The sequence below is a fragment of the Panthera leo genome, chromosome A1, assembly GCF_018350215.1.
Source record: "Panthera leo isolate Ple1 chromosome A1, P.leo_Ple1_pat1.1, whole genome shotgun sequence".
In the NCBI taxonomy this organism is placed as follows: Eukaryota; Metazoa; Chordata; class Mammalia; order Carnivora; family Felidae; genus Panthera; species Panthera leo.
Window position 1 is genome coordinate 162,531,008 of NC_056679.1, and position 15,803 is coordinate 162,546,810.

The 15,803-nt window shown below is 37.2% G+C and overlaps 1 non-coding gene across 1 annotated transcript; it reads left to right on the forward strand.

Moving 5' to 3' along the window:
* Positions 1 to 4,866: 4,866 nt before the first annotated feature.
* Positions 4,867 to 4,968, forward strand: LOC122202692. The gene has a single exon (XR_006194806.1). It is a non-coding gene; the product is annotated as a U6 spliceosomal RNA (small nuclear RNA).
* Positions 4,969 to 15,803: the final 10,835 nt, after the last annotated feature.

A 15,803-nucleotide genomic window follows, 5' to 3' on the forward strand; every position in this document is an offset into this window, starting at 1 on the left:
GATATTGGCAAGGATGTGGAGAAAGGGGAACCTTCCTACACTTGGTAAGAATGAAAAGTGGATACAAAACCCAAAGGATAACAAAACCCAAAGGATACAAAATACAGATTTGAAGGGGCACATGCACCCTGATGTTTTTAGCAGCATTATCAACAATAGCCAAACTATGGAAACAGCCCAAATATCCATCAGCTGATGAATGGATAAAGAAGATGTGGTATATATACACACTACTGGGCTGCTTTATTATTTGGGTCATTTATATACTCAGTAATTTCAGCTCCCCCAGTTAGTAGTTTTGAAAACATACACTTGTGCTATAGAAGTCTATTGAGGAAGGTAATATAATTACACAATTTTTAATCTTTCCTCTTTTTTTCTTCTATTTCTTCTTTTTTCCACTTCTCTCCCTATCCTTCTAAAACTAGTTTTTTAACTCTTCAGGTTGTAGTTCAGAAAATTATGCAATAATTACTGCTCCTTATGTGACATTGCATAAATAAAAAGACACAGTATACTTAAATGAAAATGATTCCATTGCTCCCATTCTAAAATATACCACATAGTAAACCAAAAGATTTAACTGCCTATTCCATCATATTTGGCTATTATGTCTTCATTCCATTTTCACAGGTCATTATCAATTTCCTTAAATGTGTTTTTTGTTGTTGTTGTTGTTATTGTTTTTTGTTTTTTTTTTCTATTTTTTTGTTTTGTTTTGTTTTGTTTTGTTTTTTTGAGAGAGGGAGAGAGAGAGAGAGATGCATGATCAGGGGAGGGGCAGAGAGAAAGGGAGACAAAGAATCCTGAGCAGGTTCTGTGCTGTCAGCACAGAGCCCAATGAGAGCTTGACCTCAAGAATTGTGAGATTGTGACCTGAGCTGAAATCAAGAGTTGGACGCTTAACTGACTGAGCCACCCTGGTGCCCCTCATTATCAATTAAAGAAACATAACTATTCATCTCCCACTAGGTTCACATAATACTATAATAATAATAATTATCATTTAATTGACAGTATGTGCCACAATACTGTATTAAATGTAATTGTCAGAATCAGGTAGGTTTTGCTATAGTAACAAGTCCTCAAATATCAGGGACTTAGTACTATAAAAATTCTCATTTATGAAAAATTCAATGCAGCTAGTCAGGGATTTCCCTCAATTTCTTGATGTCTGCTCCCCAGGGTTTCTAGAATTGCCCAGGCAGGGCCAGAGAGAGAACAAAGAAAGGAAGAAACACACTAACTCTTAATGCTTGAAACTAGACGTGTGATACATCCCTTCCTCTCACATTCCTATTTGCCAGAGCTCAGCCCCACGATCCCACAATAATGCCAAATTAGGCTTATGAATGTTGTCGTCCTGTCATCTTCTGAGAAAGTGAAAATAGTTGAACAATTAGAACTGTCATTACTGAGTGAATAAAATGTTCTCCTTTTAAATCCATTTCTATTACTATGAATTTATTCTTATGGCTCCTAACTGCAATCTCAGACTTTATTCCAAAATCAGGGCTACTTTCTCCACCTGAATAATCTGGGATTATTGCAAAGTTTTAAAAGATAATGTGTTCCCAGAAATAGATTAGCTAACTGGCCATCATCATGTGACATTTAGCTCTACTTCAATATTTTCTCTCAGACAAAAACTCTAAGAAACTCTTTTTCTTGGGGTAGGGGAGGCTGCCATGCCCAGATTTAGAAAGGTGATGGTGCCCACAGCTACATTAGCCTTAACTATACAATGGAAACAAAAATAAAGGGAAGGTGCTAGCAGTCATCATTAGGATGATAATTGTAAAGTGTAACATGAGGGCTTTCATAACGATGAAAGTTTAGAAAGGCAACTGAGAAGATAGAAATGAGCAAAGACAAGCATGAACAGTTCCTGCAAAAGAAAGAAGATAATAGACGAACTGAGTTGAAAAAGAACAGACAGAACCTCACCATCTCTAACAATACAGAAGTTTGAAGAAAACTTTTCCCTCTCTTATTTCTCTTCCCTTTCTCTCCTTTTATCTTGTTTTGTTTGTTCTTCTCCTCTGGCATTGGTCTTTTTTCACATATATATAAAAAAAGAATTGAGAATTCTCTTGCTTTTCAAAGCTTAAAAGGATGATTTCAGTCTTCAAATATAGTAAACTTACTAGATTAATCTTTGTTAAGAGATAAAAGTAGGGAGAAACAAAATAAACAAAAACATTCAAGTGTCTCCCTAATTCCTCCCTCATTCCTCCATCCTGACCTTCTTTTTTTTTTTTTTTGGACACTCTCTTTGTCACCTCCATAAAAGCAACTGGATGAATAGCAGTCAATGACCTTTCCTTAGTGAGAGGGATGAAACTACAAAATCAGGCCTTTAATCTGAACCTCAAAAGAAAGCCCATTTCAGGCAGGCATAGGCCTAAGGGCTGCACCTTGAATGCCTGACACACCTATATATCGCACTATTTTTAGTGACAACATCCAAAGTAATTTTAGCACTTGATAAAGACCAAAATGACTTCACACAACATTACCATTAGAGCATTTCATGCTACCATAAAAGAGGCACTAATTACCACAGGAAGTCAGGGACAGCTTTATATTTTTCTCTATAAAAGACATAATACATTTTAAACTCCATAGTTAGCATCATTCTGTCATGAGTTCTTTTTAGATTTAAATATAGACTACTTCCATTTGCAAAGCTCATATCTGAAGAATCGTGAATGACCTATTTACACTATAAGCATTTCTTTAAGAGTGATATAAGGAGCTTATTTCAGTCCCCAAACAAAAATGGTCACTTGTGCTAAGTCAACAGGGAGAATTTCTTATCTAAGCCTCCAATTTTCTACTTGATTCTTTATCACCAACAATGAAGCTTTCTTGCATGTGGAAAGAATCTAAACCTGGTAACTTTCAGTGGCAATGCTACAAAAGGTGTCTTCCTATTGTAGGCACTAAACCTAGATAGAAGAGGAGGAAAGAGTTTTATTTTATTGTATTACTACAAATCGTTGCCTTGAGATCATGGTACTTCTGGGATAGAATAAGATCAAATGTTTTAAACTCTATTTTTACTATACTGTAATTTAAAAATAAAAATTCTATAAGGCCCTTCACATGAGAATACTTTTCATGAGATCAGAAGGACAACAAACGAACACCACATGCATTATGTAAATAGTAAGTGCAACACTGGATGAAGTACAAGTATGTTTATCGTGGGCTAAATACAATCATACTTTGAATGTAGCCTGTTGTTTCTTCCAATGTTTACTTCTATTCTAGGCAATTTTGAATTCCAGTCCATTTTTCTATTCCAAAGCCAAGCTACAATTTGTCAAGTTATTATATTTTATCATAGATCCACGTTATCAGTGTGTATTTAGTGAATATTAATACAATAATAATTATATGTTGCATATGTGTAAATGTTCAACAAATGCAACTCAAATGCAAGTGAAAATTATTCTCATATATTTCTAACTTAAAGCAATACAATTCTGAACTTAGAGTCAAAAAGTAACCCCTTAATATCTTATACAGTTTACCCTTGAACAACATGGATGTGAACTACATGGGTCCACTTAAATCCAGATTGTTTTTTATGCAATACAGTGCTATTAAATGTATCTTCTCTCCCCTGTGATATTCTTAATAATATTTTCTGTTCTTTGACTTAACTTATTGTAAGAATACAGTATGTAATGCATATAACACACACAAAAAACACATGTTAATCAACTATTTATGTTACTGGTAAAGCTTCTGGTCTTTAGGCTATTCATAGTTAAGTTTTTGAGGAGTCCCAAGTTATACATAGATTTTCCACTGCACAGGGCATAATTCCCCTAACCTACATATTGTTCAAATATGAACTGTAATAATGACTGACACAGGACTTGACATTATTGCCTCATTCAAAGTCTGGGAGTAAAATAGAACAAAATAAAAGTAAAGTTAAAGACTTGGCATTAAAAATTTAACTATTAATTATAATATTTATTAAAAGTATTGTATGGTATAATTTTTATAAAAGTGTACTTCCAAGATGTAGTAGTCTTAGAAATAAATGGATGAGTATAGAAAACAATCCTTCTATGTTTGTCACATTAAAAAGAATCTATGTTGCTATTTCAAAATTTACATCTCAGATCTTTTCCACTAGTAATCCTTAAGGAAGTAAAATAGTGAAAAATGAGTATTATGTATTCATTAAATGCCAACTATGTGGCACTGTACTCTTTGCTTGGAATTCAAATATGAAACACATTCCCCTTGCTTTAAGGAGAGTATTTGGGAGTAAGCAAAAAATATACACATAATTCCAATTCAACATAGTAATTATTAAGCAAGTATGTAAGAAATATACAAAAGACTAAATCCTTCTCTCTTAGAGCTTCCACTTGTTCTTTTTCATAACAGTTTCTTTTTATTGTTTTTAAAGGTGTGCAAATTACAACAAAGGATATAACTTTCCTATGAATTATTTTTCTTTTTGCACAGCAGCCATGAGTTTTAAACAGGGCAAGATTCTGAAACAATATCACAAGAGTTTATCTCCTATTCTGTAAGTTATATTGCCAACCTCTTCTAATTGGCATGAAACTAAATAAAAATAGAAGAGTTAGCAGGTATTATACAGTGAGTTCTTTAGGTTGTGGGCTCTACTAACCTACCTAGAAAAAAATGGGTATACAAAGGTAAAATCCAGCTAATATTCCACACTCAGAGCAAGGCACCTTGGCTTTGGATCTTGTCTGTGAACTTTGTTAAATTCAGGTAAAGATTCCTTATGGACTAATGACAGCCCTAAGTTTCAGGGCCTCCATTAGTGGGCATGCTATAAGAAATCTGCTTCTATAAAAGATCCCTAGTGTTTGGTTGGCAGCCCGTACACAAAATTGGAATGATTCAGAGAGCTTAGCATGGTCCCTGTTTAAGAATGACATGCAAATTTGTGAAGAATTCCATATTTTTACATACCTTATTCACGAATAAGAAGAATTAATATTGTAAAACTGGCCACACTACCCAAAGTGATCTACAGATGCAACATAATTTCCATCAAAATGTCAAAGGCATTCCTCACAGAAATAGAAGAAAAAATTCTAAAATTTGTGTGGAACGGCAGAAGAACCTGAGGAGTGAATACAATCCTAAGAAAAAAAGAAAAAGGCTGAAGGTATCACACTTCCTGATTTCAAACTATATTTCAAAGTGTTAGTAATAAAAACAGTAAGGTGATTGCACAAAACCCAGACACATAGTTTAATAGAACAGAATAGAAAGCCCAGGATTAAATTCTAGCATATATGGTCAACTACTATGTGATAAGGGAGCCAATGAGGAGAGGATAGTGTCTTCAACAAATGGTGCTGAGAAAACTAGAGAAACACAGGTGGAAGAAGGAAACCTCTATCTCATACCACTCACAAAAATTAACTTGAAATGGATCAAAATCATAAACATAAGAATCGATACCATAAACTCCTAGGAGAAAACATAAGAAACAAGCTCATCAATATTAGTCTTGGCAATGATTTTTTTTTTTTTGACAGGACACCAAAGTACAAACAACAAAAGCAAAAATTAATGAAAGGGAATACATTAAACTCAAAACCTTCTGCATGGCAAATGAAACAATTAAAATGAAAAGACAATGTACAGAATAAAAGAAATTTTCCACAAACAATATACTGGATAACAGAGCACCTGGGCCGCCCAGCCGGTTAAGCATCCGACTTGGGCTCAGGTCATGATCTCATGGTTTGTGGGTTCAAGCGTCACATCGGGCTCTGTGCTGACAGCTCAGAGCCTGGAGCCTTCTTCAGATTCTGTGACTCCCTCTCTCTCTGCCCCTCCCCTGCTCGTGCTCTGTCTCTCTCTCAAAAATAAATAAACATTAAAAACAAATTACTTAATTAAAAAAACAATATATTGGATAGGGGGTTAATGCCCAAAATATATGGCAAACTCACAGAACTTAATAATAATTTTAAAAATCTGATTTAAAATTGGCCGAAGAACTGAAACATTTTTCCAAAGAGGGCAAAAAAAGGCCAAGAGGCTCATGAACAGATGCTCAACATCACTAATCATCAGGGAAATGCCTATCCAAACCACAATGAAATTTTCACCTCACACCAGTTAGAGAGTATCTATCATCAAGAAGTCAAGAACAACAGGTGTCAGCAAGGACATGGTAAAAAGCACCCCTTCTACACTGTTGATAAGGATGTAAGTTGATCTAAACACTATGGAAAACCATAAGCAGGTTCTTCAAAAAATTAAAAATATGTCTACCATATGATCTGGCAATTCCACTTCTGAATGTACATTCAGAAAATTAAACCTGGATTTCAAAGAGATATACCACTCCCATTTTTATCATAGCATTATTCACAATAGCTGAGATTTGGAAACAACCCATTAATGGATCAAAAACATATGGTGTATATATATTCACAATGGATTACCCTTGCCATTTTCTGCAACATCAACGGGCCTTGAACACATTATGCTAAGGTAAGTCAGACAGAGAAAGGTAAGTACTATGTGATATAATTTGTATATGGAATCAAAAAAAAAAAAAAAAAAAAAAAAACAAACCTTTAAAAAATTAAGAATACAATGGTGGTTACCAGAAGATGGTGGCTGGGAAGATAAGACCGATAATGTTTAAAGGTATAAACTTGTAATGATTAGGGGCGCCTGAGTGGCTCAGTCAGTTAAGGGTCTGGCTCTTGATCTCAGCTCAGGTCATGATCTCGCAGTTCGTGGGATCAAGCCCCATCATAGGACTTTGTGCTGACAGCACAGAGCCTGCTTTGGATACTCTCTCTCCCTTTCTCTCTGCCCCACCCCTGCTCGCTGTCTACCTCTCAAAATAAATTTTAAAAATTAAAAGAAAAATAGTTTAAACCCTTTAATGAGTAGTAAAGCCATAGAGATCTAATGTACAATATAACGAATGTAGACAATATTATACAATAATTATATGTGATAAACATTACAGTGCCAATCATATTACAATATATAAATATATCAAAATAACTCACTGTATACCTTAAATTTACACAATGTTATATGTGAAATTTAGTCAATAAAAAAGACACCTATATCAACAAAACAGAATAGAGTGACAAAAAATAAACCCACACATATATGGTCAATTAACTTATGACAAAGGAGACACAAATATACAATGAGGAAAGGATACGCTCTTCAGTAAATAGCACTGGAAAAACTGGACAGCCACATACAAAAGAACACTTATGGACACTTTTGTTACACCATATACATAAACATTAACTCGATATAGAGTTAAAGACTTTACATATCCACCTAGTGTGATTAGACTTAATATTGCACCACTTCACGCAAACTAACAACAGCATAATTCTTTCATACTCTAACCCAAGTTGTATGCAAAATACCTTTTCCTGACTTCCTTGGTAGTGATTAGACATACTAGAAGGCTTGAAAATTAAGTGCAGATAATTGTTAAACAATGTCTTGCTTTAAAACTATCCTGCCCCAGGGTGTAAAGGCTTTGTTCTTCTATAGACAGTTTTGAGACAAACACTGGAATCAAAGATTGGCAGGTCCTCAGGAGGCCTGGATTTCTTATTTTTCTGCTCTTTGCCAGCCTTTCCCATGGGACACTATATCACCTGCTATCATTCAGGGACCCTCATTGTATTAAAAATATTCTGAAGCATTAAGAAGACCAAGAGAGACAAACTTCCATTCTATATATATATTTTTAAGTGTTTTTTTTAAATTTTTTAATGTTTATTTATTTTTGAGAGAGAAAGAGACAGAGTGCAAGCAGGGGGAAGGGCAGAGAGAGAAGGAGACTCAGAATCTGAAGCAGGCTGCAGGCTCTGAGCTGTCAGCACAGAGTCTGATGTGGGACTCAAACTCACGAACTCTGAGATCATGACCTGAGCTGAAGTCAGACACTTAACCTACTGAGCCACCCAGGTGCCCCTATATTTTAAAACTTTTTAATGTTTATTTATATTTGAGAAATAGAGACAGAGTGTGAACAGGGGAGGGGCAGAGAGAGAGGGAGACAGAATCCAAAGCAGGCTCCAGGCTCTGAACTGTCAGTGCAGAGCCCGATGCAGGGCTCGAACCCATGAAGCCCGAGATCATGACCTGAGCCGAAGTTGGACTTTTTACCAACTGAGCCACCGAGGAGCCCTTCCATTCTATACTCTACCAAGGGTTTCCCTAATTTCCATTTTCTAATGTGAGAAATGCTCCCAGTTCTACCTAGCACCTTGAGGTAACTGAGGCATTGATGGATCTTCTTAATCTTCTGAACAGACTTATCATAGGAGCTTGACCTTCCCAATTGCACAGGAATTGCTTTCATCTCTATCACAAGGGGATTCAGGAAGAATATAATTCATAAGGTTTCCTAAGAATCCAACTCTGAATGAAACTAATGAGGAAAAATCTAAATTGTCCATGGATCAAAAAGGAAGCAAATACTCTTAAAAAGCTTTCTCGGGGCGCCTGGGTGGTTCAGTCGGTTAAGCGTCCGACTTCAGATCAGGTCACGATCTCACGTTCCATGAGTTCGAGCCCCGCGTCGGGCTCTGGGCTGATGGCTCAGAGCCTGGAGCCTGCTTCCGATTCTGTGTCTCCCTCTCTCTCTGCCTCTCCCTCGTTCATGCTCTGTCTCTCTCTGTCTCAAAAATAAATAAACGGGGGCGCCTGGGTGGCTCAGTCGGGTTAAGCGTCCGACTTCAGCTCAGGTCACGATCTCAAGGTCCGTGGGTTAGAGCCCCGCGTCGGGCTCTGGGCTGATGGCTCAGAGCCTGGAGCCTGCTTCCGATTCTGTGTCTCCCTCTCTCTCTGCCTCTCCCCCGTTCATGCTCTGTCTCTCTCTGCCTCAAAAATAAAACGTTAAAAAAAAAAAAAAAAAAGCTTTCTCACCAATAGCTAGAAATATCTTTAAAATGGTCTCAGCTTTTTGCATTACTGGCCCATTCTCCAAGCTCCAGCAGTGATGTGGAGGGGCCTCCCTAGGCCCTTCCTCAGGATACAGTTTGCTCTCATACCTCCCTAAGAAACTGATTTTAATCAATGATATTTCCAGGATTCAAACCTGATTTCTGCCAAAGACTACATTTTGGTTGGTTGGTTGGTTGGTTGGTTGGTTTTTTGGCAATATCAGCTTGACCAGAACCGATCTGTGGACATATTAGGCTTAAATTTGACATTGTTTTCAACAGACTATAACACACAAAGGCTCATCTATGGGGTCAGAAAATAAAATAATATGTGATGAGCACTGGCAACAAGCATAAGTAAATATTGGAAAGCAAATAGTTTTAGACACTGAAATGTCTTAAGATGAGTATTGTTAACCAGATGGGGATTCACACACAGGCAATGAAACTTGAATACTTAGAGTAAGGAATGTGGAATAAAATAAAATGTGCAACCACATACTAATGATAAATTAGTAAAAGTAAGGTAAAAGTAAAATAGAGTAATTTGAATTAAAATAATTTGAACAGAGTTCAGTGATTACTTTTTAAATAAACACTCATGGAGCAAATACAATTTATAAGAAAATATATTGAGAGTAGTATATGTAGGATAAGAATGAACAAAGAAAAAAATATTTCCACAGAAACTAAGAGGTACTATATTTCTTAAATGTTTACATTCTAAAGAGATAATTCTCAGGTCCTTGAGAAATCTGTTTCTGGCCTATGAAGCTAACAAAATGTTTATTTTGCTTCTGAAAAAAATAAATATATATTTCCAAAAGATAGTGAATGAACCTAAAATTACAGGTTTTTAAAGTAAATCCTCTAATAAAAGAGAGGAGAGAGAAGTCCCTCCTCTCATTTTCAGTATGAAAAACTAAGCCTCTTATTTTTAATTTGTATTTGTCATTATACTACCAAGTCCTACTGCAAGTTCTGAGGTTCCACAAACAACATAAAATCATTGCTCTTAAAGAATTCACATTGCATCAGAATAATAGTTTAATCTGAGCACTATGTTCTTTGAGACCATAACATATTAAAATGTTAGTAGAGACTGGCAAATATGAATGTAGCGGATATGGCAGGGCATTCAACATCCGTTTGATTTTCCCATAGTGTATTTTCTGCACTAAAGAATCGCTAAGCTGAAAACTAATCATCCACACTCCCTTGCAGCTACATTTCAAAGGCAGCAATGAAGCAGAGACCATTTCTCCGTTTGTTGATTGCTGTTCTCAAGTGACATTACAGAGGCACTACAGTGGTTTGTAATGACATATAATTGTCTATATGTTGGCATTATGAGTTTCAAGAGGCAGATGTGGTAGAGGGGGCAGGGTGGGAAGTTGATATTTTCTATCATAGATTGAAACTAGGACAGTGAGTTCTTGAGTCTAACAATTTCCAAAGCAACATCCTGATTCTCCACCTTACCAGAGGGAGAATTTTACCCAAGTACCCGTTCAGTGATCTTGTTCAAAAAGATATTCCTGGTGTCCAGAGCCATTCCTACAGCCCCTTCAAAATTTTGTAAGACATAAATTCTCCCTAGGCTAAATCTATTTCTATTTAAAAGCTCTAGAGTAGGGCCTGTTTCCTATAATTTAGTCTCTGGTCTTAAGTCAAGTGTTTTATTTTGTTTTAATTGGTCTTTTGCATACTGAAAGCACTAATACAGAAACCTAACAATAATATGGAGAAAAGAAGTATCCTTCCAACCAGGTTTTATTAAAATATTAATCCAGGATGAAATACCCAAAACTATAAATGTTCTTAAAAATTACATTTATGGGGCGCCTGGGTGGCTCAGTCGGTTAAGCATCTGACGGTTAAGCATCTGACTTCAGCTTAGGTCATGGTCTCATGATTCGTGGGTTCAAGCCCTACATCAGGCTCTGTGCTCACAGCTCAGAGCCTGGAGCCTGCTTCAGATTCTGTGTCTTCTCTTCTCTCTGCCCCTCCCCTGCTCATGCTCTGTGCCTCTCTCTCTCTCACAAAAATAAATAAACATTAAAAATTTTTAAAAATTATATTTATAATCATGTATTTGTTACTTTAACAAGTACAGTATATCTTAGGCTCATTAAAGTCAATAGTTATTTTCTCTTTACAATGTTTTACATATGATTAACATGCAAGATCAAAGATAAATATAGATATAGCAAATATAAATTCAGAAATGTTTTCTCTTTTTAATCGTTATTTTTTTTAAACAAGGCAAACAGTAAAGAAATATAAGTAGGTCAAAAAATTCAGAGTTAAGTATACTGCCCTCTTATTTATTCCATTATTTGCAAAGTAGCAAAAGCTACCTCTTGTGTCACAAGACCATTTTACCAACTAATAAGCTTATGGCAATAGCTCATGACCTGGTTTAAACAACAAACCAAAATATTTTTTTAAGTTCAGTACATACTGTAACAAAACTAGTTTTAAACACAAAGGATAAAGGCAAACTATAGATTTCAAGAACATACTTTTTTACTCATAGCTCATGCATATTCAATTCCATCAGTATGGATGCTTATGAAATAGAAGCATAACTGCAGATAAATATAATTGATTTATAAAGCAGTTTTTAACAAAGGCCAATAATGAACATTAAGAATCCTGATAAATATTTCATCTCTAGACTCCCGGGGAAGATGGCAGAATAGAAGGATCCTAAACTCACTTCTTCCCATGGACCGAACTAGATAACACCCCCATCAGTGTAAACAATCCAAAAAATGCCTGGAAGACTGGCAGAACAGACTATCCGCAACTAAATGCAGAGAAGAGGCCACACTGAATGCTGATAAGAAAAGCAGAAAATGCCAGCAGGAAACAAACTGGCCCATAAGAATGTCCTTGGAAGGGAAGATCACTGCAAGCATGGGGAAAGGAAAGGAGAAGACCCTACCCTCAGGCACCTCAGTATTGGGGGACCAGAAATGAGAAGATGAATCCCCATGACCTTTGGCTTTGAAAACCAGAGGATCTTAGTTTTGCAAGTTTTTATAATCAGTGGGGTTTAACACCTGGAACTTTTAAAGTGGTGGCTCAGCTCTGGGAAACCCGGTGGGCAACAGGACACTGAGTCCCAGCCCTTAAAAAGACAAAAGAACAAATAACCTGGCTGAGAAACAGCACAAGCTGAGTAGTTTTAAAATTAACTGAGGAATACAGGAAGGAAATCTAGTTACTAATCTTGATATGTGCTGGAGGGGCAGGGATCTTCAGGAGACTTCTCCAAGAACAAAAGAGCTGGCATGCACCTTTTCCCTTCCCCACCCCACAGCCTACATACCCGGACCCTGTAGGAACCAGCAAGAACACTCTCTACTCCCACACTCTCCTGCAGATCCAATCCTCCAACCAGGCTTCCTCAGGAGTTCTCCAAAAGGGCTACATGTCCCCTCCCGCTGCAGACTAGCACAAATGTTACTAGCACCGTGTGCTCCACCCCTGGTCTCCTGTACACCTGCCCCCTCCAACACACCCTCAACAGGAGTCCATCCACAGCAGCATCACAAATTTGACATCTTGTAAGCAGTCTGACAGAGGCCTGCACTGCTCCAAACTGACTCCTTCTCTGGGGAGAAAGGAAGATCATCACACACACCAGCTCCACTGCAGCCCCAGCAGTGGGCTGGGGACAGATATCTTGTCCCACTGCAGGACCCACTTACCAAAAAAAGTAACTCAAGAGACAACACAGGGAGAGTGCCCGTGGTTCAGTGTGACAGCAGCTCTGACAAATGCCTGATCTGATCCAATTCAAGCCCAAGGCAGCCCCAGACTAGCCTATTAACAATACAGGGACCAAACCCTGTCCACAACAGGCAAAAAGCACCATTGAAGATGATGGAGCAGAAGGGAAAAGTGGCTCAACCAAAACAGCATCATACACAAAACACACATGGGACACTCCCCAGCGGTGCCAGGTTCTGGGGAACAGGGGACACTACACTGCAGGGCAATACAGGACCTTTTCTTCACAAGGCCACAATTTTTTTTTTTTAGAGACAGAGATAGAGCATGCATGTGGGAGCACGAGTAGGGGAGGGGCAGAGAGAGAGGGAGAAAGGAAATCCCAAGCAGTTTCTGTGCTGTCAGCACAGAGCCCCACATGGGGCTTGTTCTCACAAACCCGTGAGATCATGACCTGAGCTGAAATCAAGAGTTGGACGCTCAACCACGTGAGCCACCCAAGCACCCCAAGGCCACTACTTTCAAAAGCAAGAGACACACTTGACTTTCCTAAAGAATAGAAACATACACAGAGTATTAGATGAAAGGGAAGACAGAGGAACATGTCCCAAAACAAAGAACAGGACAAAATCACAGCAAGCGAGCTAAATGAAACAGACACAAACAATATGCCTGAATTTAAAGTAAAGGTCATAAAGATACTCACTGGACTTGAGAAAAAAAGTTGGGACCTCAGACCTTCAATAAAGACAAAAAAAAAAAAAAAAAAGAACTAAGCAGAGATAAAGAACTCAGTAACTGAAATAAAAAACACACTAGAGGGAATCCATAGTAGTCTAAAAGAGAGGAAGAATGGATCAGTGACCTGGAATGGAATGCAATGGAGTGAATGTAAAGCATTCACACTGAACAGGACAAAAATAAAACAATAATAAAAAATGAGAACAAGTTAAGGGAACTCAGCAACACCATCAAGCCTAATACCATTCACATTATAGAGATTTCAGAAGAAGAGAGAGAAAAGGGGGCAGAAAATTTATTTGAAGCAATAATAGCTAAACACTTCTCTAATCTGAGAAAGGAAACAAATCTAGATCCAGGAGTCAGAGAAACCCCCAACAAAACCAGCCTAATGAGGTCCACAACAAGACACATACTAATTAAAATGGCAAAAAGTCATGATAAAGAGAATTTCAAAAGCAGCAAGAGGAAACAAAACAGTTATTACTCGAAGGTACAGATATTTGCTAGTATCAAGTAGTAGTCAATGATCATTAAATATTTAACCTATTATTAAATATGACTTATTTAACTGTCAGCAGCAAACAGAGGAGTAAAAATGATTAAATATTACCATACTCATAACTTCTGTGTTGTTTGGAAAGTAAAAGAGGGAGTTAAAAAGGGGAGAAGAGCATAAGGAGAGATTATAGATGACAGAAGTAAAAAACAAACAAACAAACAAACAAACAAACAAAAAAACCCTACAGCCATGGATATCTACCTAACATTATATATTCACTCCCGTAATTGTTATTTTTCTATCTTGCATATATTTCAGTCAATCAACTACTCCTGCACAAATAATTCCTATAACATATATGAAATTTTAAGAACATAATGTTTGGTTTTCTTGAAACTTCATGATGATTATAACTTCCCCAGGAGATAATGTAGAATATGGTAGCATTTTATAAATATAGATAGGAGAAAAATCAGCCTCTGAATTTGAAATTTCAATAATAAATAGCTGAAGATTAATATTTGTATTGTATGCCCTCGGTATTCTCTGAAATTTTTCCAAATGCATATATCACATTTGAAAATAATTTTGATCATCTAAGAAATTTATATGTAAAAAGTCTTTATACCATTGTTCAAAGTTGGGACTCACAGAACTGTAAGTCAAAGGTTTCTACCACACACTTCAGCTTCCCTGTCTGCCTGCAGCATGACATGGTGGAGGAAAATGTTTTTTATAATCCTTCCAGAGACAGATAACATATGTGCATTATCTATCACTTTTCTACACAAATATTCTTTACTGTTGAGACAAGGAAACTGAAGGACTCCCTAAAATTTTGTTTTTTGCTCCTTTTCCTGCTTCTATTCTTGCTAGGAGCTGTACCCTTACCCCACTTTACACGCGCCTTGTAATGCAAAGAGCATATGTCTTCCTTGTAAGGCATAAGGGGTTAATGATTTCTCTAGGGAACATCTAAGGAAGGACCAGATGAGAATGACCTGAGGAAGCAATCACATGGTATTCTAGACCAAGGCCATCTGCCTCCAAGGAATAACATCTGTGCCCTCATCTTTGTTCTAACCAGTTCCTGGATGCCTGAGGGGACACGTACACAAGACCATCTTCCTCAATAAAACCCCCCAGACCCTGAACAAAGACAAAAAGCATGTCCTTTCCTTTCGGAGTCTCCAGGACACTCTGTATCTCTCTGTATATATCTTCAATCAACTCTGCTTTCACCTCCCGCTGGTTCACATTTGATTTCCATCCTGCGTGAAGACAAGGACCCTGTTGGCTGGTCCTCTGGGATACCCCTCTGGGTCCTCGGACATGGCCTGCCTACATCACTATGAGTATCTTTGTTTACTTAATATATCTTAAAAAGTATTACTATATACAGTATAAACAGAGCTACTTCATTTAAATGTCTTTAAAGTACCTTATCTATTATATGGACTTTACACATGAATCATGATTTTAAAATAGAATCTTACACTCCCTTTTGCAGGGAACTAAATAATACCAGGAAAATGTGATTAATGTGTAATGTCAATTCTGCTGATTAATATGAGACCTCCAGAAGAGTTATGTTGTATTTTTATGTCACCTCTGGTGAGGACATGAAAATTATGGCTAAGATTAAGGAATATAAGCCCAATGGTCCATCCTGATTCCTGCATGTTCAGTGGATCGCTTGCAGGGTCACAGGTCAAAAGTTTGCCCAGCTGACAACAAGATTCAAAGAAAACCAACAAAAGGAAACAAGCTCCAAATGGTACAGCTCCGTGGCCAGCTCATAGTGCTCTTTAGTCACAGTTGGTTTTGTGAGCAACTCAGAGAAAAGACCTTGTCATGTTGGC